This window comes from Triticum aestivum, chromosome 6D (genome assembly GCF_018294505.1).
Source record: "Triticum aestivum cultivar Chinese Spring chromosome 6D, IWGSC CS RefSeq v2.1, whole genome shotgun sequence".
Lineage (NCBI taxonomy): Eukaryota > Viridiplantae > Streptophyta > Magnoliopsida > Poales > Poaceae > Triticum > Triticum aestivum.
This window is the reverse complement of record NC_057811.1, coordinates 190,829,211-190,856,857: the sequence shown is the minus strand read 5'-3', so window position 1 is coordinate 190,856,857 and position 27,647 is coordinate 190,829,211.

Below are 27,647 nucleotides of genomic sequence, written 5' to 3'. Positions count from 1 at the left end.
TACTTACTTCCTTCATTTAGTAATTCATAGCCGTAGTGCTCAAGTTTCTATTTGCTAACTTAGGCGCCTCCGAGATGGTGTGCGGATCGGATGGATTTTTGGGAGGTGTTGGTCAATGAGTGGTGCTCAAAAGAATGGCTAGCCGTCCACAACGCGGTCAAGGACAAACGTGCCCAAATAGAAGGTGTGCCACACCATCAAGGCAGCTCCAACTTATATCAGTTCGGGCGGAACTGGGTATGTGGTTTGCTTCATGATTCATGCAATTCATTCATCATGCTAGCTTGAGACCTTTAATTACTAATTTACTTTGTTTCTCTCTTTCAGGCACGCTACAATAAGGCGGACAAGGTGCCAGAGCTGTACGACCTGTATGCCATGGCCCACACTGCCTATTTCAAGAAAGTCAAGGCATTCTCTCCGTCTGACCTCGATGATGCAAACAACTTCACCAACATCTCCTCCCACGACAAGCTCATGAAATATAGAGATGAGGGGAAGGCGGGGAAAGGGGAGGACTTTAGCCCGAGCCAGGGTCCCATTGATCCAGAGCTGGTGATGATATCTGGTGGCGGGAGGTCCCATGGCTCCATAGCCATTGGAGATGGACTTATCTGTTGTCCTAGCACTCTACCCGAGATCAAGGCGCGCCAGTCGAGCTCCGCTCCTGAGATAAGGCCTCGTGAATGGCCAGTCCAACTCGCCATCAAGGTTAGTTATACGTACTCAGCTATCTTTCTCCATTACATTGTGTGTGCTTCCATCAATGATTACAAATGGTAACGAGGAGTGGTGTTGCAGGCTGCTATACAGAGTGAGAGAGATAGAACGGAGAAACTTCTGGCGGAGGCGGCGGAGAGGCAGCGGGAGTTGGAGGAGAGGACGACAAAGATGTTGGGGAGGAGAGGGCATGGAATGACATGCAGGCAAGGGCCATGTACGAGCTCCTTGTGGTAAGTTTCTTCTGCAGATTAGCCAAAACATTCATGTAGTGTTTGTCTCATTACTAACTAGTATGACTGAGTCGTCAAAACCAAATGTGCAGTCTGTGTGCGAGAAGACCGGTCAGACCGCTCCGCCGATGCCAGTGATTGCTCCTGGGACCACGGTGAGTTTAATTTGAATGGACATTACTTGCTAGTCTTAACATTTGAGTGTCATCATGCTAAAGAGACATTGGAAATGATCTTTGGTGCAGCATAACTCCAGACAAGCATCGCACGATCCTTCTCCAGCTACCGGCACGAGCCAGCCCGCTCCTACACCTCCATGATCATGGTAAGTTTCTCTAGCATTTTGCTTAACAAATGCATAAAGACCTAGACTTAGCCTTATTTCCTCCAATATGCTTACCACAATGACCTAGAGTTAGCTTCTTTTCCTCCAAAATGACTTAATAAGCTTACTGACCTCCAAAACCATCCATTTTACCTAAGTTAGCTCTAAAACGATCTATACTTAGCTTTGTTTCCTCCAAAATGACCTAAGTTAGCTCTAATATGCTTAGTTAAGTAGGTTTGCTCAATAATGACATGGACTTAGCTTACTTATGTCAAAAATGGCATAAATAGCTTAGTTAGTTCATAAACAATCCATTTTACCTAAGTTAGCTCTAAAATGACCCATTTTACCTTAGTTAGCTCATAAATGATCCATTTTACCCAAGTTAGCTCTAAAATATCCCATTTTACCTAGACTAGCTCCAAAATGATCCATTTTACCTATGTTAGCTCTAAAATGACCCATTTTACCTAGGTTAGCTCCAAAATGACCTATCTTACCTAGGTTAGCTCCAAAATGATGCATTTTACCCAAGTTAGCTCTAAAATGATCCATTTTACCTAGATTAGCTCATAAACGATCCATTTCACCTAGGTTAGCTCACAAACGATCCATTTTACCTAGTTTAGCTCCAAAATGACCCATCACACCTAGGTTAGCTCTAAAATGATGCATTTTACCTAAGTTAGCTCATAAACGATCTATTTCACCTAGGTTAGCTCATAAACGATCCATTTCACCTAACTTAGCTAAAAACGATCCATTTCACCTAGGTTAGCTCCAAAATGACCCATCTTACCTAGGTTAGCTCTAAAATGATGCATTATACCTAAGTTAGCTCATAAATGAACTATTTCACCTAGGTTAGCTCATAAACGATCCATTTCAACTAAGTTAGCTCATAAATGATCCATTTCACCTAAGTTAGCTCATAAATGGCATATACTTCTTCTTCTAGTCACCTTTTTCTAACTTTCTTATTTGCCATTTTGCAGATTTCATTCACTTCACGGAAGCTAGCTTGCTATGATGGAGTGCTTGTTTTTTCTTTCATTCTCCTCTAGTATTCTTCTAGCTTGCTATGATGGAACTTGCTATCTTGATGAAACTTTGAATTGTAATATGTATGGATGGAACAATGTGTATGTGCAACTTGCTATGTATGAATGGATGGAACTATATATGTATGCACGATGAAACTTATGTGCTGGATATGTCATATGTTTGCTGTTAAATAGCGCTGTGAAATATATATATATGTCATATATTTGCTGTGAAAATTGCTGGACTAAAAAAATAGAAAAAAAGAGGCACCTTTGCCGTCAGCCGCTGATGGCAAAGGCTCCTTTGCCATCTGCCGCGGACGGCAAAGAAGCCACGCGGCGGCCACCTGTGCTCCCTGGGAGCTGACCCATTTGGTCAGTTTGCCTATAGCGGCGGACGGCAAAGGCTTTGCCTACAGTGGCAGACGGCAAAGAATGCGCACATTTGCCTACAGCAGCAGACGGCAAAGGCTTGTCCCGCAGTGACGTCCAGCTGATGTCATTCGGCGGACGGCAAAGGCCGGATGCTCTTTGCCGTCAGCGGCGAATGACAAAGGCTGCCGTTAGCCGCCTAACGGACTAACAGCGCATTTATTGTCGTCGGCTTTCTTTGCTGTCAGCCGCTGATGGCAAAGGCCCCTTTGCCGTCCGCTTCAAAAAGCAGACGGCAAAGAAGCTCTTTACCGATGCCTACTTTGCCGGAGCCTTTTGCCGTCCGCAGCAGACGGCAAAGGCCTTTGCCGTCCGCCATCCTTGCCTTTGCCGTCTGCCGTGGCAAACAGCAAAGTAGCTGATTCCTGTAGTGAGGCATGCATTTTTTTACGATAGTACACAGGCACTGCTGACATATTGGCCAACTCAGGTATAGCGTAACAAGTAACAAACAAGCATTCGAATCAAGCAATACAGCAAAGCAGACAACTGAACTATTTGTAATTTTGTAGGATTACAGGTTCAGGGCACAAGCCATGAAAGCAGCCCACACGCATTATATTTCACATGTACTAAAACACACTAGCTTACCATATGTTGCTGTGAAGCCTCGCTGCTGTTGCAATGTTCTTTGAAGATATCGTCAGCATCCCATGGTTGCAAATCTAGTTGTTGTAGTTTATTCTGCACCCTCTATTTAGGTAAAATTAATTTTAATCGCATGCACTTGTTCGAATTGATCATCAATGGTTCATCTAAACTAATGAAAGAAGGATGTGTGTGCATACATGACAATATATCTGCTTCCCTCTATTTTTATGCTTGTTCGAGGTGCCAGCCCCAAAAGAACAAATATTTTGCTTGATGGGGTTGGCAGCTCCATAATTAATAGAAGCATCTAATTAGTCATGCAACTTGGGAAGATCAAGAACTCACAAAAAAGTAATGAACAGAGGCTCGGAGCAGTGATGTAATAACTAGCATCAGAAAATGTAGGGTAAAACAAACAAAAAGCAGCGGAACCACATGCTCGTTTGCTGATGTGTAATTAAGCATAGAGAACATGAAGCAATATGATGGAACCAACAGGTGGCATCAGAACAACACCATTATCATAAATATAGCATGCAAGAAGTAAAATAGTAGGCAGTGATATCTAGGAAGTACAGTAATACTTAGGACAAAACTAAAGCATATTAACTATATGTGCATTGGTATGTAATTTATCACATGTAACATGTTCACTGCTAGAAGTATGGCCCTACAGGGGCAAGCAGAATAACGCATCTCATGAAAAATTGAATGATGTCCTGAAGAAATTCAAAGGTGCGGTGCTTATGCTAAGAAAGTGAACGTAGGCGCCAGCCGTTGGATAATAGTACCTGATTCTCGGTGGTGTATGGGTATCGTTGTCATACTTGATAGCTAAGGACCGTCGATGGTGTTGGGGAACGTAGTAATTTCAAAAAAATTCCTACGTACACGCAAGATCATGGTGATGCATAGCAACGAGAGGGGAGAGTGTTGTCCACGTACCCTCGTAGACCGAAAGCGGAAGCGTTAACACAAAGCGGTTGATGTAGTCGTACGTCTTCACGATCCGACCGATCAAGTACCGAACGCACGGCACCTCCGAGTTCAGCACACGTTCAGCTCGATGACGTCCCTCGAACTCCGATCCAGCCGAGTGTTGAGGGAGAGTTTCGTCACCACGACGGTGTGGTGACAATGATGATGTTCTACCGACGCAGGGCTTCGCCTAAGCACCGCTACGATATTATCGAGGTGTAATATGGTGGAGGGGGGCACCGCACACGGCTAAGAGATCAATGATCAATTGTTGTGTCCATGGGGTGCCCCCCTGCCCCCGTATATAAAGGAGCAAGGGGGAGGCCGCCGGCCAAGGAGGAGGGCGCGCCAAGGGGGGAGTCCTACTCCCACCGGGAGTAGGACTCCTCCTTTCCTTGTTGGAATAGGAGAAGGGAAGGGAGAAGGAGAAAGAAGGAAGGGGGCGCCCCCCTCCCTAGTCCAATTCGGACTAGTCCATGGGGAGGGGTGCGGCCACCCTTTGGAGCCTTTCTCTCCTTTCCTGTATGGCCCATTAAGGCCCAATACGAATTCCCGTAAGTCTCCGGTACTCTGAAAAATACCCGAATCACTCGGAACCTTTCCTAAGTCTGAATATAGTCGTCCAATATATCGATCTTTACGTCTCAGCCATTTCGAGACTCCTCGTCATGTCCCCGATCTCATCCGGGACTCCGAACTCCTTCGGTACATCAAAACACATAAACTCATAATATAACCGTCATCGTAACGTTAAGCGTGGGGACCCTACGGGTTCGAGAACTATGTAGACATGACCGAGACACCTCTCCGGTCAATAACCAATAGCGGAACCTGGATGCTCATATTGGCTCCCACATATTCTACGAAGATCTTTATCGGTCAGACCGCATAACAACATACGGTGTTCGCTTTGTCATCGGTATGTTACTTGCCCGAGATTCGATCGTCGGTATCTCGATACCTAGTTCAATCTCGTTACCGGCAAGTCTGTTTACTCGTTCCGTAATACATCATCCCGCAACTAACTCATTAGTTACAATGCTTGCAAGGCTTATAGTGATGTGTATTACTGAGTGGGCCCAGAGATACCTCTCCGACAATCGGAGTGACAAATCCTAATCTTGAAATACGCCAACCCAACAAGTACCTTTGGAGACACCTGTAGAGCACCTTTATAATCACCCATTTACGTTGTGACGTTTGGTAGCACACAAAGTGTTCCTCCAGTAAACGGGAGTTGCATAATCTCATAGTCATAGGAACATGTATAAGTCATGAAGAAAGCAATAGCAACATACTAAACGATTGAGTGCTAAGCTAACGGAATGGGTCAAGTCAATCACATCATTCTCCTAATGATGTGATCCATTAATCAAATGACAACTCATGTCAATGGCTAGGAAACATAACCATCTTTGATCAACGAGCTAGTCAAGTAGAGGCATACTAGTGACACTCTTTTTGTCTATGTATTCACACATGTATCAAGTTTCCGGTTAATACAATTCTAGCATGAATAATAAACATTTATCATGATATAAGGAAATAAATAATAACTTTATTATTGCCTCTAGGGCATATTTCCTTCAGTCTCCCACTTGCACTAGAGTCAATAATCTAGTTCACATCGCCATGTGATTTAACACCAATAGTTCACATCACCATGTGATTAACACCCATAGTTCACATCGTCATGTGACCAACACCCAAAGGGTTTACTAGAGTCAGTAATCTAGTTCACATCGCTATGTGATTAACACCCAAAGAGTACTAAGGTGTGATCATGTTTTGCTTGTGAGATAATTTTAGTCAACGGGTCTGTCACATTCGGATCCGTAAGTATTTTGCAAATTTCTATGTCTGCAATGCTCTGCACGGAGCTACTCTAGCTAATTGCTCCCACTTTCAATATGTATCTAGACCGAGACTTAGAGTCATCTAGATTAGTGTCAAAACTTGCATCGATGTAACCCATTACGACGAACCTTTTGTCACTTCCATAATCGAGAAACATATCCTTATTCCTAAGGATAATTTTGACCGCTGTCCAGTGATCTACTCCTAGATCACTATTGTACTCCCTTGCTAAAATCAGTGTAGGGTATACAATAGATCTGGTTCACAGCATGGCATACTTTATAGAACCTATGGCCGAGGCATAGGGAATGACTTTCATTCTTTTTCTATCTTCTGCCGTGGTCGGGCTTTGAGTCTTACTCAATTTCACACCTTGTAACACAGGCAAGAAACTCTTTCTTTGACTGTTCCATTTTGAACTACTTCAAAATCTTGTCAAGGTATGTACTCATATAAAAAACTTATCAAGCGTCTTGATCTATCTCTATAGATCTTGATGCTCAATATGTAAGCAGCTTCACCAATGTCCTTTCTTTGAAAAACTCCTTTCAAATACTCCTTTATGCTTTGCAGAATAATTCTACATTATTTTCGATCAACAATATGTCATTCACATATACTTATCAGAAATGTTGTAGTGCTCCCACTCACTTTCTTGTAAATACAGGCTTCACTGCAAGTCTATATAAAACTATATGCTTTGATCAACTTATCAAAGCGTATATTCCAACTCCGAGATGCTTGCACCAGTCCATAGATGGATCGCTAGAGCTTGCATATTTTGTTAGCACCTTTAGGATTGACAAAACCTTATGGTTGCATCATATACAACTCTTCTTTAATAAATCCATTAAGGAATGCAGTTTTGTTTATCCATTTGCCAGATTTCATAAAATGCAGCAATTGCTAACATGATTCGGACAGACTTAAGCATAGATACGAGTGAGAAACTCTCATCGTAGTCAACACCTTGAACTTGTCGAAGACCTTTTGCGACAATTCTAGCTTTGTAGATAGTAATGCAACTATCAGCGTCCGTCTTCCTCTTGAAGATCCATTTAATCTCAATGGCTCGCCAATCATTGGGCAAGTCAATCAAAGTCCATACTTTGTTCTCATACATGGATCTTATCTCAGATTTCATGGCCTCAAGCCATTTTGCGGAATCTGGGCTCACCATCGCTTCTTCATAGTTCGTAGGTTCGTCATGGTCTAGTAACATAACCTCCAGAATAGGATTACCGTACCACTCTGGTTCGGATCTTACTCTGGTTGACCTACGAGGTTTAGTAATAACTTGATCTGAAGTTCCATGATCATCATCATTAACTTCCTCACTAATTGGTATAGGCGTCACAGAAACTGGTTTCTGCGATGAACTACTTTCCAATAAGGGAGGTGGTACAATTACCTCATCAAGTTCTACTTTCCTCCCACTCACTTCTTTCGAGAGAAACTCCTCCTCTAGAAAGGATCCATACTTAGCAACGAATGTCTTGCCTTCGGATCTGTGATAGAAGGTGTACCCAACTGTCTCCTCTGGGTATCCTATGAAGACACATTTCTTTGATTTGGGTTTGAGCTTATCAGGATGAAACTTTTTCACATAAGCATCGCAACCCCAAACTTTAAGAAACGACAACTTTGGTTTCTTGCCAAACCACATTTCATAAGATGTCGTCTCAACGGATTTAGGTGGTACCCTATTTAACGTGAATGTAGCTGTCTCTAATGCATAACCCCAAAACGATAGTGGTAGATCGGTAAGAGACATCATATATTGCACCATATCTAATATAGTACGGTTACGATGTTCGGACACACCATTACACTGTGGTGTTCCAGGTGGCGTGAGTAGTGAAACTATTTCACATTGTTTTTACTGAAGGCCAAACTCGTAACTCAAATACTCTTCTCCACGATTAGATCGTAGAAACTTTATTTCTTGTTACGATGATTTTCCACTTCACTCTGAAATTATATGAACTTTTCAAATGTTTCAGACTTCTGTTTCATTAAGTAGATATACCCATATCTGCTCAAATCATCTGTGAAGGTCAGAAATTAATGATACCTGCTACGAGCCTCAATATTCATCGGACCACATACATCTGTATGTATGATTTCCAACAAATCTGTTGCTCTCTCCATAGTTCCGGAGAACGACGTATTAGTCATCTTGCCCATGAGGCACGGTTCGCAAGCATCAAGTGATTCATAATCAAGTGATTCCAAAATTCCATCAGTATGGAGTTTCTTCATGCGCTTTACACCAATATGACCTAAACGGCAGTGCCACAAATAAGTTGCACTATCATTATTAACTTTGCATCTTTTGGCTTCATTATTATGAATATGTGTATCACTACGATCGAGATCCAACAAACCATTTTATTGGGTGTATGACCATAGAAGGTTTTATTCATGTAAACAGAACAACAATTATTCTCTAATTTAAATGAATAACCGTATTGCAAAAAACATGATGAAATCATATTCATGCTTAACGCAAACACCAAATAACACTTATTTAGTTTCAACACTAATCCCGAAAGTATAGGGAGTTTGCGTTGATGATCATATCAATCTTGGAACTACTTCCAACACACATCGTCACCTCTCCTTTTACTAGTCTCTGTTTATTCTGCAACTCCCGTTTCGAGTTACTACTCTTAGCAACTGAACCAGTATCAAATACCGAGGGGTTGCTATAAACACTAGTAAAGTACACATCAATAACATGTATATCCAATATACCTTTGTTCACTTTGCCATCCTTCTTATCCACCAAATAGTTGGGGTAGTTCCGCTTCCATTGACCAGTCCCTTTGCTGTAGAAGCACTTAGTCTCAGGCTTAGGACCAAACTTAGGCTTCTTCACTTGAGTAGCAACTTGCTTGTCGTTCTTCTTGAAGTTCCCCTTCTTCCCTTTGCCCTTTTCTTGAAACTAGTGGTCTTGTCAACCATCAACACTTGATGTTTTTCTTGATTTCTACCTTCGTCGATTTCAGCATCACGAAGAGCTCGGGAATTACTTTCGTCATCCCTTGCATACTATAGTTCATCACGAAGTTCTACTAACTTGGTGATGGTGACCAGAGAATTCTGTCAATCACTATTTTATCTGGAAGATTAACTCCCACATGATTCAAGCGATTGTAGTACCCAGACAATCTGAGCACATGCTCACTGCTTGAGCTATTCTCCATCTTTTAGCTATAGAACCTGTTGGAGACTTCATATCTCTCAACTCGGGTATTTGCTTGAAATATTAACTTCAACTCCTGGAACATCTCATATGGTCCATGACGTTCAAAACGTCTTTGAAGTCCCGATTCTAAGCCGTTAAGCATGGTGCACTAAACTATCAAGTAGTCATCATATTGAGCTAGCCAAACGTTCATAACGTCTGCATCTGCTCCTGCAATAGGTCTGTCACCTAGCGGTGCATCAAGGACATAATTTTTCTGTGCAGTAATGAGGATAATCCTCAGATCACGGATCCAATCCGCATCTTTGCTACTAACATCTTTCAACATAATTTTTCTCTAGGAACATATCAAAAATAAACACAGGGAAGCAACAACGCGACCTATTGATCTACAACATAATTTGCAAAATACTATCAGGACTAAGTTCATGATAAATTCAAGTTCAATTAATCATATTACTTAAGAACTCCCACTTAGATAGACATCCCTCTAATCCTCTAAGTGATCACGTGATCCATATCAACTAAACCATGTCCGATCATCACGTGAGATGGAGTAGTTTCAATGGTGAACATCACTATGTTGATCATATCTACTATATGATTCACGCTCGACCTTTCGGTCTCCGTGTTCCGAGGCCATATCTGCATATGCTAGGCTCGTCAAGTTTAACCTGAGTATTCCGCGTGTGCAACTGTTTTGCACCCGTTGTATTTGAACGTAGAGCCTATCACACCCGATCATCACGTGGTGTCTCAGCATGAAGAACTTTCGCAACGGTGCATACTCAGGGAGAACACTTTTATCTTGAAATTTTAGTGAGAGATCATCTTATAATGCTACCGTCAATCAAAGCAAGATAAGATGCATAAAAGATAAATATCACATGCAATCAATATCAGTGATATGATATGGCCATCATCATCTTGTGCTTGTGATCTCCATCTCCGAAGCACCGTCATGATCACCATCGTCACCGGCTCGACACCTTGATCTCCATCGTAGCATCGTTGTCGTCTCGCCAACTATTGCTTTTACGACTATCGCTACCGCTTAGTGATAAAGTAAAACAATTACATGGCGATTGCATTGCATACAATAAAGCGACAACCATATGGCTCCTGCCAGTTGCCGATAACTCGGTTACAAAACATGATCATCTCATACAATAAATATAGCATCATGTCTTGACCATATCACATCACAACATGCCCTGCAAAAACAAGTTAGACGTCCTCTACTTTGTTGTTGCAAGTTTAACGTGGCTGCTACGGGCTTAGCAAGAACCGTTCTTACCTACGCATCAAAACCACAACGATAGTTTGTCAAGTTAGTGCTATTTTAACCTTCGCAAGGACCGGGCGTAGCCACACTCGGTTCAACTAAAGTGAGAGAGACAGACACCCGCCAGTCACCTTTAAGCAACGAGTGCTCGCAACAGTGAAACCAGTCTCGCGTAAGCGTACGCGTAATGTCGGTCCGGGCCGCTTCATCTCACAATACCGCTGAACCAAAGTATGACATGCTGGTAAGCAGTATGACTTATATCGCCCACAACTTACTTGTGTTCTACTCGTGCATAACATCAACGCATAAAATCAGGCTCTGATACCACTGTTGGGGAACGTAGTAATTTGAAAAAAATTCCTACGCACACGCAAGATCATGGTGATGCATAGCAACGAGAGGGCAGAGTGTTGTCCACGTACCCTCGTAGACCGAAAGCGGAAGCGTTAACACAAAGCGGTTGATGTAGTCGTACGTCTTCACGATCCGACCGATCAAGTACCGAACGCACGGCACCTCCGAGTTCAGCACACCTTCAGCTCGATGACGTCCCTCGAACTCCGATCCAGCCGAGAGTTGAGGGAGTGTTTCGTCAGCACGACGGTGTGGTGACAATGATGATGTTCTACCGACACAGGGCTTCGCCTAAGCACCGCTATGATATTATCGAGGTGTAATATGGTGGAGGGGACGAGGGCGCGCCAAGGGGGGAGTCCTACTCCCACCGGGAGTAGGACTCCTCCTTTCCTTGTTGGAATAGGAGAAGGGAAGTGAGAAGGAGAAAGAAGGAAGGGGGCGCCCCCCCTCCCTAGTCCAATTTGGACTAGTCCATGGGGAGGGGTGCGGCCACCCTTTGGGGCCTTTCTCTCCTTTCCCGTATGGCCCATTAAGGCCCAATACGAATTCCCGTAACTCTCCGGTACTCCGAAAAATACCCGAATCACTCGGAACCTTTCCGAAGTCCGAATATAGTCGTCCAATATATTGGTCTTTACGTCTCGGCCATTTCGAGACTCCTCGTCATGTCCCCGATCTCATCCGGGGCTCCGAACTCCTTCGGTACATCAAAACACATAAACTCATAATATAACCGTCATAGTAACGTTAAGCGTGCGGACCCTACGGGTTCGAGAACTATGTAGACATGACCGAGACACCTCTCCGGTTAATAACCAATAGCGGAACCTGGATGCTCATATTGGCTCCCACATATTCTACGAAGATCTTTATCGGTCAGACCGCATAACAACATATGTTGTTCCCTTTGTCATCGGTATGTTACTTGCCCGAGATTCGATCGTCGGTATCTCGATACCTAGTTCAATCTCGTTACCGGCAAGTCTCTTTACTCGTTCCGTAATACATCATCCCGCAACTAACTCATTAGTTACAATGCTTGCAAGGTTTATAGTGATGTGTATTACTGAGTGGGCCCAGAGGAACCTCTCCGACAATCGGAGTGACAAAACCTAATCTTGAAATACGCCAACCCAACAAGTACCTTTGGAGACACCTTTAGAGCACCTTTATAATCACCCAGTTACGTTGTGACGTTTGGTAGCACACAAAGTGTTCCTCCGGTAAACGGGAGTTGCATAATCTCATAGCCATAGCAACATGTATAAGTCATGAAGAAAGCAATAGCAACATACTAAACGATCAAGTGCTAAGCTAACAGAGTGGATCAAGTCAATCACATCATTCTCCTAATGATGTGATCTAGTAGAGGCATACTAGTCACACTCTGTCTGTCTATGTATTCACACATGTATCAAGTTTCCGGTTAATACAATTCTAGCATGAATAATAAACATTTATCATGATATAAGGAAATAAATAATAACTTTATTATTGCCTCTAGGGCATATTTCCTTCAGATGGTGCTCGTGTTGCGGTTGAGTTTGGGCCGGCTGTCGCCGTTGCTCAAGCGGCTCCGGTGCTTCGGTTGCGGCACCTATCGACATGCAAGAAAGCTCATCTGTGGTAAGTTAACAGTTGCACGATCAAGAAGAGAAAACCCTAAGGAGTACAAATCGAAATAACCTGATGAGGCTGCGGCGTCAGTAAAGCAGGGCCGGTGGAGTTGAATATGGCGTCCGTGGAGCGGGGCCGGTGCAGTGGACAAAGGCTTCGGCGGGCGCGGTGTACAGTGCTTTCGATGAGGCAGATCTGTTGCGGCGGACGTGGGCTTGTATGAAGGGCCAGCGATGGGGCGGACGAGGGAGTCAGTGAAGGGCCTACACTATGTTGGACGAGGGCGCCGGTTAAGCAGATCCGGTGCGGCGGACCATGATGGCGGTCAAGGAGATCTGGAGCGGTGGACAAGCCAGTCGCTGAAGCGGCTCCGGTGAAGTGGTGAGTTGGCAGTTGAGGGTTCCAAGGTGCGGAAGGTAGATCCGGCGGAGTGTGAGGTCCACCGCTGCGGCGGAGGACTAGATTCGGCGGCTTGCCGTGGTTGGGGGTGTCGGGGAGGGGAAGGGGAGGGGCCGACCAGCACGTCTCATGTCGTGACCCCCCTCCCCTCCCCCTGCAGGGCCGTGACAGGAACGAGCCGGAGCAGGCGACGACGTGGCAACGCCCCACTACAGAGAGCCATTAAGTGTCTCTCTCCCTCGCCACCACCTGTCAGAAAACCCCTCCTCCCTCTCGCTCGCTCTCTTCTCCCTCTCTGTCGCTCCGCTGCCTCCAACTCCCCCCGATTTCTCCGCCTCTGCCCCCTACGGTCGTGCGTGCAGTAACCGGCGCCCGCGACGCTCCTATTTCTCCCCCACGCCTCGCTCTCCCTCGTGCAGCCCGCTCTCCCTCGCGCGGCCCGCTCTGTTCTGCTCCGAAGCGAGGGCGGCAACTGCCTGCGTGGTTGCAAGGTTCGCGTGGCTTCGTGGGGGTGGAAGAACCGCCCTGGATTCGTGTGTGCGGGGGTCGTTTGGAGAGGTACAAATGCTCCCTCCCCCCAATACTTTCTCTTAGTGTTTGCCAGATCTGATAAGTGCTCTCTGTTTCTTCTGTGCTCTCGCATCCGCCTCCTCCCCTTTGTTCTAATGGTTGTGTTGGAGATTAGGTAGGTTTCTTGTGCGTGTGGTGGGTGGATTCCATTCCCCCGTGGTCAGATTTATCTGTGAGATGCTTGTGTGCTATTTCTTCCTTCAGAATCGTGTGTATTTCATTTTCCCCTTCGGTGATTTCACCAGTTAGATGCATGTAAGAAGGGTGTGGTGCTACGGTTGATACTGGATCTGATGCATCTAAATGCGTTAGTGCTATTGATTTCGTAGTTTCGATTGTGTCTGTCACATGCTTTCATTAGTTTATGAGTACTTTTTTGTTGTGCTTGCCTAGATGTGTTTCTGTTCACCTATCATAATTGTTGATGTGTTTTAGTTGTTCCAACCTAGGGTTTGATTTAGTTGGTTTTTTGTATTGTTGTATGATTCTGTACTTGCTAATTGTATGTAATTTCTCCTCTGTTTTTTGTAGGTTAATCTAGGGTTTGGAGCACCATTCATCAAGTGGGTTGTGTTGTCATGGCTTCAAAACCTTTTCCAGGTATTTTAATGTAGTTGCATCTTGTATTTTAAGTTGAAGTTTTGTTATATATGTCAGCCCAAATCTTCACTTGGTTGTCTTGTTGGACTGCCCATTCTTAAAAGTGTGAACTTCTAGGAGAGGTGATGTGTATGCATTTTACCATTAGTTTAAGTTAGTAGAGTGTTGCTTGATTTTTATTTGTTGAATTGCTGGTGAACTATGTCCCCAAGTGTTGTTGGACTTCCCAAATGTTTTCATATTTATAGTGTATATCTTTTCTTATTTTGTGTGATTATTTTCATGGTATTGGTATTTAGTTTGCCTGTGAAAAAGTATTTCTGCTCATGCTACATCTTTTTTATGTGCTACTTGGTTGGTTCACATAGTTGAACTGCTGGTTTTAAATATTTCTTGTTTGTAATGAAATTTGGTTGAGCTTCTGTTCTGCGCATTTGTTTTACTACTTTGTTATATATTGTTGAACTTCTGTACATTCATCTCATATGTAGTAACCCCTCTGGTGTAGATTATTCTATATGTAGTATGTAAATTGTAGATTGTTCATTGTGTTTACTGCTTTGTTAGGTATTGTGGAACTTCTGGGTATTGTACATTGATGTAAAAGTAGGCCTCCCTTTGGTGTAGGATTGCGGATTAGAACTCAACTGCCTTTTTACTTGTATTTTTTGTAGTTGGTGATGAATTGAATAGTTCTGAAAAAAATGCATGCGATCAAGATGGAGCTTCAGAAGTTAATACTGATGCTCCAATATCTGATGTGGCTAAATCACCCTTTTTTCCTTTGACTGTGATTGCTGAGGTTGCTTCGAGCCTTGAGAATATTTCAAGCCTCGAGGATGTTGCTTCAGCAGCACTTGCTTCACCTAGTATGTGCAACTCCTTTTCTTTTCATTTTAAATTCTCGAGCCATGTTTTTTTAACTTGTTCCCGTCGAGTGTTTTTGACTTTGTTCCTGACTTTTTTTATTTTTTTTTCTTTGCTTTTTTGTGTTCTTGCAGATGTGTCTACAGAGGAGGAAGCTGTGAACACCATCAACGATGTTCTATCTGAGTTGGATTTATTAGGAAACACTGCTGCTGCTGAGCAGGGTGCTCCGTCAATCGAAGTTTGTGATTTTGTTCCGGATCCTTTGGGCTCTCTTTAGATGTCAGAGATGCAGTCGCAGTCTGTTGATGGCACTGAACCTGTCACGGAAGCTGAGGATGTGCCTCTTTAGCTTCTTCTAGAGGACCAACGCAAGAGGAAGAAGCAAGAAGATTTTGAGAAGAAGAGGGCGGCCCGCCTTCAGAAAGGTTATGATGTTCCTGAATCTATTGATGCTACTGAGCTCACGGTTGGGCATTGCTCTGTTGCTGAGGAAGACGTGCCGTGTGGCACTGATGGCACGATTGTCCCTGTTAAGAAGAAAATCAAGAAGACCGCTGCGAGGAAGCATTTAGTTGGTGAAGTTACTCCTCGGAGGAGCCCACGTGTTTCAAGGCCTACAAAACTTGCTGGAGATGAAGGGCTAGGCCTCGATGGTACGCCACGCCACAGTCCTTGTGTGCTTGCCACTGCCGCGCCTACACCTTCTCCGCTTGGTGCTGGTGCATCTGGTAAGGGGAAGAAATGTGGCGTCAAGGGCATGGTTGCACCTGCAAAGGTCAACAAGGGTGAGAAGAAGCGTTCTCATGTTAATCCAGAGGACACGGATGATGCTGATTTCAACGCTGATGACGAGGACGACGACGATGATGCTGCTGCCGCTAATCAGGTATGAATGTCTCATGTTTACCGCTTTTTAGAGCATTTGTCGCTATCGTTGTAGTTTTTGTGTTTTTAGCACTGCCTTGGCGTACATAGCTGACCTTCTGCTCCATATAGACGAATAAATTAGTCGATCTGCTTTGCTTTTATGGTATTACTGCCTTTGTGTACATATGGACTTCTGGATATATACATGAAGAAACTAGCTTAACTTGTTGGTATACATGTTTTATTACAGCCATGGTGTACATGGTTGAACTTCTGCTTTGTAAATTTCCAACATTTTGAAAGCATGTTAACTTGTGGTCATACATGGTTGTACTGCCTATGTAGACATAGTTGGACTTCTGAAATGTACTGCGTATGTAGGCATTAGTGGAATTTTGGTGAAGCTTGTGTATCTCATTGTTCTGCCTTTTTTCCTTGTCATTGCATTTTTTTCAATATCAGCTTGTGGAGCGGCCTGAGAGGAGGAAGAGAGGAGGCACAGCGCCCGAAGAAGGTGGCCAAGGAGGAGGTGAGGCGAAACATTTTAAGAAGACGGTTCGCTGCTCACTAGGAGAGGTCAAGACGTGTGCGAAAATGCTACAACTTAGGCACAAGATGAGGGTTATCAAGGCTGGTTTTGGTTGTGTTTTTGGCTTGAAGGTTGATTCCAACATTTCTCGTCCTTTGATGGGCAACATCTACACGAGGATTGACCCTACAACCATGATTCTGGACATGGGTGAGGCGAACAAGGTTCTGCGTATTACAAGTGATGCTATTCACCATCTGTTTGGATTCCCTCAAGGTAATCGTACCCCTCCTAGGCCCTCGAATGACGGGTTTGATGATGCTGTTATGAGGTTGAAGGGCAAGCTTGGGTATGCTAGGAGTGACGACATCAAGACAAAGGATCTGAGCCAAAGGGGTTTTTCCTCAAACGATTGGAACCAGAATAAAATAAAATAAACAATGAAAGAGTTAATCTATCTTAGTCAAGGCGCTCGCTCTGCCACAAAGGGAGGATCGCTTCTTCTACCATTCTCTTATTCGCATTTCCTGCTTACTATTGAAAGAAAAGTTGTTATTGCTGCATCATGAAACAAAGCTATTGTCTGGTTTCTGGTCCTGGGTGGATTATTTCTTATCATATTGTGAGGCGGATCATAAGATTGCAAATTAGACGGATCAAAAGTAGATGCTATTTTACAAGGGTGGTTCGGTTGTTCGCCGATGAAAGTGGTACGTGAGTTGGGTTTAGAACGTCGCGAGACAGTTCGGTTCCTATCTACCGTTGGTGTTAAAGGGAGAACTGTGAGGAGCCAGCCCTAGTACGAGAGGGAATCTCCTCGCGGAACTTGTGAAGGATGAGACAAAGGATGATCTTGCTCTGCAGGTGTTTTACCTGATTGTTTTCATGAAGGTGGTTATCCCTGGAACGTCTACACGAGTATCCAGGGAGGCAGCAATGGCTGAGAATCTTGTGTTTGAGGATATCGCAGATATGGACTACTGCCAGTTGGTTGTTGATGATATTCGAAGTGTTGTTGTTAGGTATCAGCAAGGTACTAGCAGAGGAAAAGTTGTCACAGGCTGTGCCATCGCGCCGCTTCTTATGTATCTGGACTGCCTTATCATTGGCAAGACGCCTAATATTGACTTGAGGACCCCTCGCATCAATTTCATGGATCATGTCAAGCTTCTTGAGCTTGCTGCGGCTGACTTGGTCAAGAAGGGTGATGATGACCCAGCCAACTCGGTGTTTGGGAGACTGCCTGTGAGTGTTTATATGCATCATTCTTTCATGTGTAGTTTAACTTGAACTTCTGCTACTGTCTTCTATATTTTTGTTCTCATGTTCCTTCATTTGTTTTCTGACACGTTGACTTTTGTTTTTGTATGTAGTGGAAGACACAGGCTGAGGTTGTGTTCTTTAGGCGTATCGAACGTCATGTTCTTACTATGCCTCGTGCCGCCGGCCTAGGTAGTGGAACTTCTCCGAGATTTGAATTCTCCCGGGATGTTAATACTGGTGCCCCCCTGTAAATCCAGGAGGTTCTTCTGCCCGTTTGAGTGCTGCAGGTGGCGTGTCTTCCGAGAGTTTGTTTGAAGCTGCCAATGTTTCCCTGGTTAGGATTGACGGTCTTCTTGAAACTGTTTGTGGGAAGTTGGCCCGTGTTCCTTCAACTGTTGAGCGTCTTAGTCGCATTGATGGGATTCTTCCTCCCAGACACGGATTTGATGCTGAGTCTTCGAAGGAGGTCTTGTCAATTGAAGCTAAATTTCTTGAAGAGCTTCATCAGAGCACTTCCCACCTGCGGACTAGCTTTGTGCTGTTCAAGGAAATGCAGGATGCTTGTTGCAAGCCTTTTGAAGATGAGGCAAGTGTTGTTGTGAGACAGATTCAGAGGCAGGATTCTGTTTGTTTGGGTCGTGAAGGAGGCCACGTGGAGCATACCGAAGAGGTTTGTTTATGTTGGCTTTTGATATTTCTTTGCACTAAAGTTCATTGTTAGCTTTCAGTTATTATTGTTTGTAGTCATAGGCGACCCTTATTGATTTCATGTGTCGTAAACTTTTTCTTTTTAGTACTAGTGTTTCCTAGGTGACCTTCTCTGTTTATAGAACCTGAACTTCAAGTGCTACAGAACCTGAACTTCTATGACTTCGATGACTGGCCCTTTTTGTCCCCTTTTGTAGCTTAGAGTAGTTTGATATCTGACCTGCTATGTTTACTGTATTTGGACTTCCATTATGTGTCAGTTGTGATAGCTGACCTTCTCTGATTATGTAATGTGAACTTCTGCTGATTAGGTATTTGTTTTCTACATGATTTTTTTGTAGGCTGTTGATGATGGTGCTGGGGTTGAGGAGGATGTTTTACCTGTGCATGAAGCTGATCCTGTGCATGAAGTTGCCCCTGTGCATGAACCTGCTCCTGCTAGTGATGTATTAGTTGATGAGGTTCATGGCAGTGAAAATAAGGTACCCTTTTTCTTGTCCATTTGTCTCATTTTTTATTTTACATGTTTGTGCATTTTATCACTATGTGGCCCTTTGTAATGACTTTCTGTTCTTGCCGCAGAATGATGATGCTAGTGTTCCTCTAGAGAAGGTTGCAGACAAGTCCATGCCAGGCACCTGCTGCTCCGACGGGGTGGACCCGACTGAACCTCAGTCGTCCATTGGCGGTGAGGTTTCTGATGCTGAGCAGGGCAAGACAGCTGGAAATATCATTTTGGAGGAAGATCCCGTTGAGGCTACTGTTGAGACTAGAGGTAGTGCTGCAGGCCCGGAGAAGTCTCCTGCAGTAGAGCCATCAGTTGCTGTTGATGATGTTCAAATACAACCAACAGTTTTTTTTGTTTCAGATTCTCTAGCTGCTCCAGCTGTCCTTCCTGACGACGCTGCAATGTCTACTGGAGATGACGATGAAGATACTGAAGGCGATAGCTATGGAGAGGAGGTTGATCATTCCAATGCTGCCACTGGTCTAGGCAAGAATCCATAAAGAGAGGAGCATGCTTCTCTCTTCTTTCCCCATCCCGTCCCTTTTGTTGTTTGTTTTGTCCATGATATCCCTATGAACTGCCTATGTGGTGCATGTTGAACTTTTGGTTTGTGCTTTGTCGTGTGGTTTGTAAATAAAGTTAAGTGAACCTGTTTCTATGTGGGGGAAGGTTTGTAATGCATGGGTTGTGATGTTTTCTGGTGTAGCAGCTGAGATGTGCTTGTGTTTGAATGTTGTGCTTGAATGTTGCTATTAATTAAACTGTTGTGAATCTATGTGCTTGAATGTTGCTCTTAATTTCTATTTCTTTTGCTGAGCAGATAGCGACCTTCTGTCGTCCGAAAGAAGGTTCACGACTTTTATTTCAATGTAACTAGACTTAAGAATGATCGTTCCAAGAGGTGAGTGCAGCTGGACAATATTTACATCCATATACCCCCCTGTGAACTGCCTGTGGTTTCATACCTGAACTTCTTTACTCTATGTTGCTGAACATCTACTTTACTTCTCTCGTGCTGAACTTCTGGCCTTTTTGAACTGCCTGTTGTGATGTAGCTGAACTTCTGTGCTTGTGTGTGTTGTGAACTTCCTGAGTTGCTGATGCTGAACTTGTTTTACTTTCTATTGCTTGTTTTAGATCAATGATTATGTTCCTAAACAAGGAGTGTGAAGCTTCTGTTGAGGATGTCGCAATATCTTTTGCTCCTCGCGGAATGCTTCGATCTAATGTGGCTGAGGTTGCACTCTACTGTCTACGTGCGAAGTACCAGGGATCGGACAAACTCGTCCTGCCGTATTGGGTTTGTGTAAGTCAACCATATAGTGATTTCTTTTCTGTTTTGTTCCTTATCATTTTAGTTAAAACTTGTTTGTCTCATTTTTTTATTTTCATATGTTGGTGTTGTCTGCATAATTTTAGGACAAGATTTTCAGAGGTCAACTTGATTCCCGTGTGAGGAAGTACTTCTTGGCGACTGGTCCAGATAGTATGGATGCACATGATTCTGTATGCAATATCTTGTTCTTTGCCTCTGTATTAGTTTTGCACTGCGATCCACTGTGTTAATATTGTTTTATTTTTATTTGTACCCTTTGATATTAATTCTCAGTTTTTAATGATTCGTGTGATTATGTTGCTTCAGGTTGTTTTCCCCACTTTTGACCCGCCTGAAATTCCCGCTTCCATGGGTGGTGTTGGTCATTGGGTTTCGATATTTCTTGACCTGAAGAATTCAAGGTTCCAGCTTCTCGACTCGTATTATGGACTAGACGATGACTGTGCGGTACGCCTATTTCGGTGGATGATCGATAACATCAAGAAGCTTTGGAGCAATGCCAGCAATGACAGGGAGACACCCTTCAGTCCTCTTTCTATTAACCATTTCCCTCTAGATTGGATTGATGTCCCCCAGCAGACTAACAAGTATGAGTTCCACTTTTCTCTTTATCACTTCTGTTTAACTGTAGTTGTACTTAAGCTGCAATGTCTTTTATTCGTTGGCTTTCCTTTTTGTTCTAACACTATTCTTTTTTGTGTTTGATGGCAGCATCGACTGCGGATTCTTCATGCTTACGAATGTTAATTTGTATCATGATGGGGTTCTTGCAAATTATTCCCATGAAAATATCGCGGATATCAGGAAGACGTGGTTGTACTCAATCACTTCTTCCAACCTGTTTGAGACAGACTTCCAAGCTCTGTTTGGCTACTACACATGTAAGTCTTGGAACTTGGACTGCTTACCTATACTGCATATTTTATTCTACATGAACTTCATTCATTCATTCTTGAACTTGAACTTCTGCTTGAGATCTTGCTGGCGGCTAGTTTCAGATGGAGAGGAGCATTTCATGTACATGAACTTCATTTTTATCTTTTTTTTATTTTGCTTGTGTCTTTTGTTTCAGTATTTTTTCCTTCCATTGCTTACTTGGACACGAGCATTTCTTCTACTTGAACTTCAGAGATGATGCCTTTCTATGCTTTTGTTAGCTGTAGTTGAATATTTTCCAGGTCATCAGTTTATCTTGAACCGTGCCTTTGGTTGTGCCTGAACTTCTTTTAGTTTTTAAATGCAACTATTTTTTTAGATCAACTTGAGTAGTAACCATGTCATCTATATTAGTTGGACTGCACATTGTGCTATGCCTGAACTTCAGTTATATTTAATGGTGTTTTTTCTTTTCCTTTTCTTTGACAGTGGATCCATTGGACTTGACCGATTACCACTACTCATTCCTCGGGTCACAGGAATACCAGCCTAGGGAGGAATCGATGAGTACAACTCCGAGAGAAGATGATAGACCTCGAACCCTTATTCCTTCCAAGTTGGGGAAGCAGGCTGGTGGTATCTGTGGTACTCCAAAAACCCCTTGCTCCAGGAAGGTTGGTGCAGTCGAAGCAGCCGAAGCAGAAGTGATTTCGTCTGATGATGATTTTAAAAAGATTGCTTACCCGAAGAATGGTAAATCTGCTGCTGGTACTGTTGCTGGGAGAGGTGCGAAGAATGTTGTCTTCACCAGGAGGAAACCGGCAGTTGAGTCTGGCAACATAACTTCCTCCAAGCGAGCATCAAGATTGCCTTTGAAGTGGCGTTCTACTGTCGCTCCCCTAAAAAAATACAGTTAACCTCATCTATCCGAGGCCCGGAAGTTGAGACAGTATGTGCTTAGTAAAGAGGGTCTGGAGAAGTATTCTGAGTGAGTTTTCTTCTTCTTAACTTTGTTGCTGCCAGAGATGCTACTTTGTGTCTGCACTTCTGTTGTTGTAGTATGTGGACTTCTGTTCATTTCTCCCTTGCCATGGAGCTATAGTCTGAACTTCTGTTGTTATAGTATGTGAACTTCTGTTTATCTCTCCCTGCCTTTGAGTTGTAGTATCTGAACTTCTGTTTGTTACTGTATCTGAACTTATAATATTTTTTCCCATCGTTTTAAATCTGCAGCACAAGCTACTACATGTTTACCATCCCTGGGAATGTGATTGACCTCACAGGACCTGTCCTTTATACCCTTTTCGGTGAAGGGCAGCAGATGGAAGGAGACATAATGGATTATCTCATAAATTTGTGGAAGGATAAGCCGGAGACCTCTGAGATATTCTGTTGTGCTGACAGGGTTGTACTTAGTCCCTACTTCATACAAGTTTTAGTTCTTTTGCACCCCTATCTCCCTTTTTTGCTCTAGTTTTGGTGTAGTGGCATTTGGGAGGTGTTTTAATTGTGTTTTTGTGAATGCACAGTACTGCCTGGAGTATGATTTCTTTGATGCAACAGTTCCAAAGTTCGATGCAAAAAAATCTGCTGGTCTCCTCCGAATGTTTGTTCGCAAGGAAGAAGACCTTCTTAACGCAAAGTTGGTTAGTTTTTCATAACTCTTGCTTTTTTAAAGTTTATTTACATCCTTTTGCTGAGTTTGTCAAGAAGTTTGTGTTCATCCCGGTTGTTCAATACCTATGCTTTATAGTTTGTGTTCACCGTTTCTTTCATTCTTGGCAGGTTTTTTTGATACTATTCAAGCCAATTGACACAATGGCGCACTACAGTGTGTATGTGCTGAATAGATATCGTGGGAGCATTGACATCCTTGATTCACTTCCTTACATATAAGGGAATGTCACGAACAAGTTTCCATGGAGACTGCCAAAATATCGTGAGTGTTTCTTAGCCTGAACCTCCTTTCATATCTTCTTGTTTGACACGAAGTTTATTATGCCTTGTGTTGACAAAATATGTTTCTGTCTCTATTGTGGTAATACTGCTTGGACTCACTATCATTTGACAGTTGAACTTCTGCTATTTATTTAGCTGGATCTTATGCAAGTGTCGCTTTTTATGTACCTGAACTTAACTTATTTGGTTAACATGTTTTTGACTTCATCTTATTTTGGCATTTCCTGCATATTAAGAGATTTGTTGGGTTGCCCGAGGAGGTGTACGGCAAGGCTGCGTACAAAGCGAGCAAGCAGCCTAACTGGGTGACTATTGCAAAGAGGCCGAATTTTATCGATGTTCCAAAGCAAGTGAATAATTATTGTGGTTTCTTTGCCGTGAAGTTCTGCTCTACATATGATGGCGATGAGCTTGTTGATGATTTTGGTGATGTGGAGGTATGTTTTGTCCTTGTTCTTGTCTGATCATCCTTTCATTTTTGTTGTGTGTTTTTGCTGAGACGCTCCTGCTGTGGTTTTAGTTTTCCTTTACTAAACCATCGTTTCATTTCCTGTTGGCAGGCTGCTGCAAATGACTGGAAGGCCGAGTTCATGCACACTCTAATCTTTAGCGAGAAGAATGAAGTTGTGCGTGCAGAGCTTCCTAAAGAGATGCGGTCCTTGGGCTCGTGAATTTGAAGCATTAGTTTCAGTGTAGATTTGATCTTGTAAAGATTTAGGTTTGATAATGATTGGAACGAATCTGTAAAGATTTGGCTGGAAGAATTGTTTAGTAATTTGTGTATCTATAGCTGCAACACTATTACTTATGATATTGAGGACAAATGTATTTGGTGTGAAGAATGATTTGGCTTGTGAATTTCAATATACTGCATCGTTTTCAGTATCCACGTGTTGTATGTTTTTCCCCAACAGATGTACCTGAACTTCTCCCTCGGCTATGGTTGAACTGCTCGTTTTTTTGTGTTGTTTAATTTTGGGCCCCAACATATGATCTTTGATTTGAACTTCTGCTTGAGATCTGGCTGGGATGCTGGTTTCAGATGGATAGGATTTTCTGTGTTGTGTAATGTATTGTTATTTTTCAACCCAACCAATACGTAGCCTTTTGCATAGAATCTATTTTTTTGTGATTTTTCAACTACGAACGGATTTCATCTATAACTTTGTGCAAAAACATTCTCATACACTCCTTAACTTTTCTTTATGTTTTTGTCGGCATTGTACATGAACTTCTACACGTATCCAAACAGAACTTCATATCTGAGCGCGTTGTCTTAGGCTTGCTAACCTTAGTTCATACGGCAAAAGTTTATTTTTTTATGCATATTTTTTTCCTACATCGATTTTATATACCAGAACTTCTTCTGTAAGCCGACCTGAACTTCAGACTGTATAATTATTTGCGGGTTGCTCTTTTATGGAATACAACACCAGCACCTCCTGCCATAATATACCAGAACTTCAACTGTAATGTTTCTTGAACTTCATAGTGTATATTTTTCATTTTTTTCTTGCTTGCACTTTGCATGGAATACATCACCTGTACAGCACTTCCTGCCATAATATAGCAGGACTTCTGCAGTAATATTACTTGAACTTCACAGTGTATATTTTCTCATGTTATTACTGCTTACTCTCTCATGCAATACATCACCAGCACCTCCTCTTATACTATACTAGTACTTATGCAGTAAGCTTACTTGAGCTTCTACTGTATAATTTCTTTTATAACTTCAGCAATAAAAGTTCAAGTTAGCTTCTACTAAAATACTGTTTTCAAAAGTGGAATAATATTCTGCACATTGACATGACATAAGTTTGCTTTGTTTAATTGACCTAGTCTAACTGTTCATCAGCCTTGCGCTCCTCCTAGGCTTTGGTTGTAGTGGTTTTTGCTTGACATGTACCTCTTCCTCTTCATCTTCCTCTTCATCATCCTCTTCCTCTTCATCATCCTCTTCCTCTTCCTCCTCCTCTTCGTCTTCCTCTTCTTCGATGGTGTCTTCATCTTCGTCTTCCTCTTCATCTTCCACCACTTTCTTGTTGCTGGCTCTAGGTTTTGCTTTCTGTTTCTTCTCTGGCTTTTTGCTTGTCTTTTCAGCATCTGCGCGCTTCGGGCATGTTCTTGCATTATGTGGTTCATACTCCTTGCATATGCTACAAAGTCTGCTGCTTGCTTTCTGTGGGTGTGGTCCCTTCTTTTGTTCTATAACTTTGGGCTGCTGTTTTTGAACTTTGGGTTGCTTGACCTCCTCGGCATCGTTTCTTTCCAAGAGTGTTGGACAGGTGAGCTTGTTGTGTCCTGCAACCTTTTTGCACACACTACATTGCCTGTGTCCAAGTGGCACTCCGTTCTCATCGAGCACGACGACTCTTCCTGCAGGTGGTGCCTTTATTTGAGCTCTCTTGTCACTTTTCTTTGCTGCAGAAATTTTCTTCCTACCCTTTGTTTCAGAGTACAGCGGCAGTTTCATCGTCTCTTGCTGTCGCTGCTCCATTGATTGGTCAACACCCTGCTTGCATTGGTTGGCTTGAGTAGCGGTGTTTAGCATTTCAGCTGCATAATAATGAAGGTCATCTTCAATTTCAGCATCCTCTTCAGCCATCCTTTTGTCAGCATCCGCTTGATTTGCTGAATGTATTGCATCAAGCTCTTCCACGAGCCTCTTGAGAACATAGTAGGCTCTGTCATATTGCTGGTCACATCTCACCGCTTTCTTGTTAACCATCAAATTTAGCTGCAGCAAGATGTCTTGCTTCGATAGTCTTGAGCTGCCATCCGATGCAGTTGTGTTGTAATCCCTTGTTCAAAGGTTGGTTGTGATTTTGCAGTCTTTGTGTACCGTTTGAGGATATACTTGTGTGGAAATTTGTCAGGCTTCAGGTAGTCCAGTATGTTCATGATGTGAAGGCAGAACAGGCCAGCATTTTGTGATGAATGCAGAATACATAGTTTGTGAGCCAGCAATGAGTTTCATATATTTTGATATGATACTACTAGTTTAGATATTTAATGAGTTTGTTTTTCCGCTCACATGTGTGTTTCCAAAGCTTGCATTCACACTCGTATATTTCATTCTCTGGGTCAGCTACAACCTGGAATTCATGCCTTGACCAGGAAAATCTTTCTTCATCATCATGGCTAGGCTTGTTGTGGTAGTACACAAGGTACTTAGTAGGATCTGCTGTATGCTTTGCGCGAAATAGCATGGCTTTTCTCATCCTAGTCCTCATCTCGGTGTACACGGCTCTCATGTACTTGATAGACATGTCTTCCTCGTAGCCATAAGTAGTTTTTGTCACAGGATTGGTCTGCACATGTCAAAAAGTAAGATATTAGTCGAAGCAGAGTCATGGGTTTCATTTTTCTAAATTCAAAGTGCACATGTTGAACAGAACATGATGGGGGTGTTTTTTGTGTCTTCATACCATGCTGGTCATTGTTTGCTCGTTCTCCTTCTGAATCCGAGTTTGTATGCAAGCATTTACCCGCCTAGCAAACTTGTGTAAATTCAAAGTGCACATGTTTGACAAACCCTTTCTTGAGCACGTGGTTCATGCTCTCGCTTCATTGTGTGGAAGTCATTCTAGCACAGAAAATGTTCTTGTAATATGCTGAAATCCACATTTTCCTATCACTCCACAGCTGCATCATCATCTGGTCGTTCTCTAGGTTGTACTTGTGCACGAGTTCAGCCCAGGCAGCTTCAAATTCCGTTGGCATCAGCCGCCAGTTTAATATAGCTGTGAACTCCTCTTTGAATGTTTTAGACTTTTTGTACAACAACGTGAGGTATTCCATGTACTTATTCATGATGTGCCAACGGCATAGCTTGTGGACGGTGTTTGGAAATGATTGTGGTATAGCTTTCGCCATCGATGGGCACTGGTCTGCATGAATTAAGAAAAATGAAACTTGCTTCTTTTTTGCACCGATGGTGAAATTATGTTGTACAAGTACTTGAACTTCACATGTAGTAGTATGGCTATCTAAAAATGTCACATGTATTTTTTCTTACAACAGTGTTGTTGAACTTCTGTGGTACCAGTGCTTGAACTTCAGATAAATAACTATATTTTTCTGAACATGTTACATATATTTTTCTTACAGCTTTGTCCTTGAACTTCTATGATTCGTGTATTTGAACTTCACATTCATAACTAATTTTTTTTCTAAACTTGTGACAGATAATTTTGCTTTCTTGTACTTTTAGTTGGACTTATGTGCTAACAGTGGTTGAACTGCTTTCTTTACATTATTTTCAGATAAAACCAATGTACCCAATACAGACCCATAGACTGATAAGATGATGAAACTTGAAGAGGTTTTTTTGAACTCACCTGTTAGAATGCAAGTTGGGTGGTTGTTGTTCATGCACCGTACAAATGTATCGAACAGCCACTTGAATGACTTTGCATCTTCGCCTCTGATCTGGGCAATAGCAAATATCGTTGACTGCAAGTGATGGTTTGTTCCAACAAACACTCCCAGAGGCATATGAAAT